Source organism: Mytilus edulis, chromosome 14 (genome assembly GCF_963676685.1).
Source record: "Mytilus edulis chromosome 14, xbMytEdul2.2, whole genome shotgun sequence".
In the NCBI taxonomy this organism is placed as follows: domain Eukaryota; kingdom Metazoa; phylum Mollusca; class Bivalvia; order Mytilida; family Mytilidae; genus Mytilus; species Mytilus edulis.
The window spans coordinates 37,754,842-37,760,311 of record NC_092357.1 but is presented as its reverse complement, the minus strand read 5'-3'; positions in this window follow the sequence as shown (position 1 = coordinate 37,760,311).

Here is a 5,470-nt window from a genome sequence, read left to right as displayed (position 1 = left end):
CTTTAAAAAATATTTGATATGGACTATTTTACATTTTTATTAGTCAGATCGAGCTGTATTTTTTGCACTTTGAAGAAATGGTTTACTTTTCTACAAAAAGAATTTTTAAGGTGTACTTTCCTGATGAAAAGAATATCAACAAAAACAAAAATAAAAATAGACGTACGTGCATCAGCTTTTGACAGGTGATACAAAAATGTTAGCACCATGAAGTTGTTAAATGGGTTAATCAATACATGCTGCTTTACTTTAATTTGAAAATAGGACATGATGAAAGTATGAGGTTCACGACTTTATTTGGTCATACTTTATTACTATGATCTTCGAATTGGTAACGCTTGCTGTGAGAGTGACGGAAGATACGAACAAACAAACAGGATGTTGTCCTCGGATCAAAAAGAAAGAACCAATATTATACATGTCAAAGCTCAAAATAAGCTCACCATACAAGAATTAAAATTGTTTATGGCAGACGTGTGTTTCGTTTTAATCAATGTCATCATCAGTGACATTTGAAGGGCATGTGTCTAATATTCTATAAACAATTCAATGTTTGGTTTTGCGAGTACAATTAAAAGAAAACGTTGTCCTTCTTTCTTGTTTAAGGAGGTAAAATCTTTTTTGTAAATGCAATACAATTTTTCTAAGCAGTTTAATTAGGGAAAGTCACGACCCTGTTAGTAGGACGCATAAAGCATATTTCAAAGAAACCAGGCTTACATCTACTTTATTCTACATTTGGTAGAAAGCTGTCTCATTGGCAATCATGCCACATTTCCTTATTCTTATACTATAATTTTATAAATTAATAAGTATTCCGTGTGGTGATTTTAAAGCTTAATCTTTTATAGTAAATTGGCAGGAAACATTTTGTCTTTTATAACAAAACAAGATACTGTAAGATTTGTCTTTGCAGATAGATTTTATTTGATAACAAACGGTTATTAAAATTTTGCTATATTATTGCTACCAAAAATTTCAATAAGCTTTCACTGAGGTCGAGTATTCACCTACATAATCAAGCTGATAAACTAATTACTAGATGATCCTACAGTGAGACCTATGTTCAATAGTATGACTCATTTTGAATAGCAGGGTAAAGGGTGTGCAGGTAACAAACATTAATAAAACAAATACATACAAGAACAGTGTTTAAAAGGAAGTACGTAAAACTTGGACATAATCTTCTCTAGACGGTCCTTTATATACAGGACAAAAAATAAATCATTTAGGATTTATAGGGTGTAAAAACGAAACCGGAAGTATCCAATCCTTCTATCTACCATTTTATCTCTACAGTATGCGTTTTATGCAAAACTGTAAAGGTTACACACTCCATATATTTATGATACTATAACATGTTTATCTAACACAAAACAATGTTCCCTATCTAAGAACATTTATAAAGCTATTTAAAGGAGTAGGTCCGATAAGACCCCTTTTTGGCCCCAAAATATAGCAGTTTTACAAAATTGTTAAAATGTAAACTTTTATTTATTAATTGAACAGTAGAATGCTTCTGTTACATAAATATGGGCTGTTTTTGACAATACAATGCACATATATCGGGTACAAGCACCATTAAGTCATGCTTAATCACTGAATTCTTCACAATTCTAGCATTTTAGTTAAATTTTAGACGGTTTTCGTGTAAAACGAAAGTGGCCGCATTCGTGTTCATCCTTAATATTAAAATGTAAGTTGTATTTTATTATAATACATAACATATATAAAGGTTGAGGATGAACACGGATGCGGCCACTTTCATTTTTGACAAAAACCATCTGAAAAGTGGCATTTTTTTGGCATATTTGGTAGATTTTTCATTTTGAGCTTGAATCGGATCGTTTTTAATGACAAAATCAGTTAAAATCTTTCACATAAACTAATTGAATCAAATAAAATAGACACTTAAGTGTTTAAAAAGTGGACAAAATCTTTCGTCAGATGAACCTGAAATTTGAGGCCAAAATCGGTCCTTAGCGGACCTACTCCTTTCAGACATATTGTCAATGTCAGGTCATCATCGACAAACATAAATACTGGACAGATGGTGATGATGTGATGACCGTTGACCAATAGCGGTACTGACCCAGCGGTATACGAAAGAGATCTCACTTAACATGCTTAATACAAACGCAAATTCAGTTTATGTCAAATATTTATTGTTTTGGTATGAGTCAGATGGAACTGTATTTTTTTGCTGTTTGAAGAAAAACAAATTCTACAAAACATTTTTTTTATATATGCGTTCTTGATGAAATGAATATCAACAAAAATACAATAAAAACAGAGGTACATATATTAGCTTATGTTAGGTGAAAAAAAAAGTAGTTAGCACGACAAAGTTGTTAAATGGGTTATTGACTGCCTGCTGCTTTACTTTATAGTCAACTATCCAACTATCAGTATAAAGGCAGTCCGAAGGTCCACGACTTTATTTGGTCATACTTTATCACTCAAATCTGAAAATTTGTAACGCTTGCTGTGAGAGTGACGAAAGTAACGAACAAACAAACAGGGTGTTATCCTCGGATTACTAAAAGAAAACTTATATAATACATGATTTAGCTCAAAATAAACTCACCATAGATACCAGAATTAAAATTGTTTGCGCCAGAGTCGTGTTTTGTTTTCATAAGAGTCAACAGTAACGATCGAACAAAAAAGTAAAAAGGCCATTCAAAGTACGAAGTTCAAGGGCATATGTCTCCTATTCTTTAAATAATTAAATTTTTGATTTTGCAAGAATAATGAAAAGAAAAATATCTTCCTTTATGCTTGTTTAATAAGATACGTCTTGTTGGCAAATATTAAAAAATTCTTTAAGCAGTTTGATAAGGAAATGTCATTATCCAGTTAGTGGGAGGCAAAACACATTTGCTGACTTTATATAATTCAACGAGAACCATTCTTACATCTACGTTATGCTAAATTTTGTAGAAAGTTGTCATTATACCACATCTTCTTATTTTCATATTATGATTCGCTGCGTTTATTTTTTAATAAAACATTTACACTTGACTCTAGTCAATTATGCGTAATACGGCTAAGACACACTTAGTGTTCGAATTATTGAATATATTGAAAATATATAATTAATTAGCTACATCTCTCCATTTCAAAAATTGTTTCTCATTTTGAAGTTTTCATGGAATCTTGGAACAAATGTGCTCGATTACGCCAGCTCAATTTAAATTCGAACTGGACGTCCGGTTACGGTATTGATATTATTTTGGCAGAAACTCAAACAATGCGTAGTGTTTGAAACAAAGAATTCAAATAAAAGTAAAACTACAAGGGACAAAGGTCACCAAATATAAGTGTCAACCAGTATTCTCAGACAAATATGTCAAAAACTTTATAAAACAACTCTGATAATTTAATTTGATTGTAATAAAATGTGTGGATTCATTAGAAATGTACACTTTTGGCCCATTAACTTCAGTAGCCGTCACATCAAATTATATGGTATGCATTTTCAATATAAAATGAATACCGTAGATATCTTAAGGTTTGGTTCTTATAGTTTGTTGTTATGATACTATTTGTCTTTTATAAAATAAAAATCACTTTAAGGATGTACTTAGGTGAGGTTTTGAAATTTGTGTCCAATGTTCGGACTCCTTGGTGTTTTTCCATACAATACAATGTAAAATATTTTGCCCTATAACACCCATTTATTTTTTCATATAAGACTAAATAGCTCATGAAAGGTCATTTACCAAAATTTTAGAAGATTCTTAATTTTTTTTCTTTTGTTTTGAGACCAAAATAATACAAATGCAAATATAAGGTAAAAATCCGAGTCAGCCTTTTCCCGCCATATTTTAAATATCAAATATCTAGAAAAGGAGGTCCATGACCTATCAATATCTTTAGCATATCTTTATCCTTAATTGATGTTCTACCAGCTTATAGTATCATTTTTAATTTCTTAATTTCTTAATTTTTACCTAACCTCACCTAAGTACATCCTTAAGATGTTTCTTTGCAGATAATTTGTTTTTGATAACAGACGGTTATTACAGTTTTGCTGTAATCCTACTGAAAGTGTCTATAAGCTTTCAATAAGGTTGAATGTTAATCTACATAGTCAATCAGATATATATTTAGATGACCCTACAGTGAGAACATCGTATGTTTTATAGTGTGACTCTTTTGGAATAGCAATGTGGGGAATGGGTTCGGGGGTAAATCAGTAATAAAAGAAAAAAACATTTATTTTACAAATAAGAATAATGTTAGAAATGAAGTATTTGAAACTTGGAAGAAATCCGTTCCAGATGCACCTTAATACGACAAAAAAGTCATCTGTGTCATGCGCTATTTCCCATCTGTGACTTTTGGGCCTATTCACTATTGTGTGTTTGGATTCATCAGGATTACTACGTGGCAAAACTATACCGGAACTTTCCAATCCTTCTATTTACTTTTTTTTTTTTATCTCTGCAGTATGCGTTTTATGCAAAACTGTAAACGTTACACACTCCATGCATGTATGATACTATAACATGTTTACCTTACACAAAAGTATGTCTCAAATTAAGAACATTTATTAAGTTCTTTAAATTTCAGACATTTTGTCAATGTCAGGTCATCATGGCGCCCTTAATACTTGACAGATGGTGACGATTTGATTATAGTTGACCAATACCGGAACTGACCTAGCGGTGAAAAAAAGAGCTCTCATTTGACACAAAAGGCAATTTGTTTGATCTGAAATACTTTTACTTTGGTATTTTTCTGATGGAACTGTGTTGTTTGCACTTTTAAGAAAGTGTTGTTTTTTTCTACCAAAAAAAGACGTTTAAATGTGTGCATTTCTGAAGAAAATAATATGCAAAAAATCAAACAATAATAAAAACACCTATTTATCTGGTATGAAATATTTTGACCTTGGTATTAATACGATGGAACTTTGATGCTTGCACTTTAAAGAAAATGCTGTTTTTTTTCTACAAAAAAAGACTTTTAAATGTCTGCATTTCTGATGAAAATAATATACAAAAACAACAATAATGAAAACACCAATGTATTTGGTATGAAACATGTCAACCTTGGTATTAATCAGATGAAACTGTAATATTCGCACTTTGAAGAAAATGGTGCTTTTTTTTCTACAAAAAAACAAGACTTTTAAATGTGTGCATTCCTGATGAAAAGAATATCAACAACAAAAATCAGTAAAAACAGACGTGCGCACATCATATTTTGATCGCAGGTAAAACATAATAGTTAGCACCACGAGGTTGTTAAATGAATTAATCAATACCTGCTGCTTTACTTTAATGTGAGTCAACGATCCATCTATTACTATTATGACGGTCCGAAGCGATCAAACAAACAGGATATTGTCCTCAAGCTTCGAAAAGAAAACTTATACAATACATGTTAAAGCTCAAAATAATCTCAAAATACATACTAGAATTAAAGTGTCAGCAGTGACACTGGTATAAAAAGGCTGAAA